This window comes from Silene latifolia, unplaced genomic scaffold, assembly GCF_048544455.1.
Source record: "Silene latifolia isolate original U9 population unplaced genomic scaffold, ASM4854445v1 scaffold_57, whole genome shotgun sequence".
Classification (NCBI taxonomy): Eukaryota; Viridiplantae; Streptophyta; class Magnoliopsida; order Caryophyllales; family Caryophyllaceae; genus Silene; species Silene latifolia.
In genome coordinates this window covers 3982984-3984004 of record NW_027413480.1, presented here as the reverse complement: position 1 = coordinate 3984004, position 1021 = coordinate 3982984, and positions in this window count along the sequence as shown.

Here is a 1021-nt window from a genome sequence, read left to right as displayed (position 1 = left end):
ATAAAATTGCCATTACGATGTAAAATAGCTGAAAGTGGTGGGTAAAAACAAAAAACTTAGGTGGTTATTTGTAAAATTGAACTAAATAGGTGGTAAATTGTAAGAAATGCAACATAATAGGTGGTAAAACACAAATTTGCCTAGTAATAATTATTATAAGACGGTAATGATAATGATGATGATGATGATGATGATGATGATGATGATGACAACAACAACAACAACAACAACAACAACAACAACAACAACAACAACAACAACAACAACAACAACAACAACAACAAAACAACAACAACAAAACAACAACAAAACAACAACAACAACACCAACAACAACAACACCAACAACAACACCAACAACAACAACAACAACAACAACAACAACAACAACAACAACAACAACAACAACAACAACAACAACAACAACAACAACAACAACAACAACAACAACAACAACAACAACAACAACAACAACAACAACAACAACAACAACAACAACAACAACAACAACAACAACAACAACAACAACAACAACAACAACAACAACAACAACAACAACAACAACAACAACAACAACAACAACAACAACAACAACAACAACAACAACAACAACAACAATAATAATAATAATAATAATAAGCTAGTATGTTAATAATAATAATAATATACGATATGCGTATACGTATACTTATACTCCACCTCACCTCATATATGATACGTGCATTTTATATAGTCTTTTTAAGCCCCTTTATGCACGTATTTCTATGCTATCCTCGTAGTTTTATGCTACGAAATGCCCCGAATATGCTACTTTGGTTTGTTTTGCCTTATTTACAGGAATGGACCTAAAAGTGGTGGAATCGAGCCTTTTATTGTCTGTTTTACATGCATTTGGAGGATGAGTAGATTTGGAGCGGGAAATATTGCTGTTACGGGATGCGTGAAGTCATTTCGGATGCTAAATAACCAAGTCGAGGCTGAAACTAACGACAAAAGTAGCTGCTGAAGTCAGATAGGTCGAT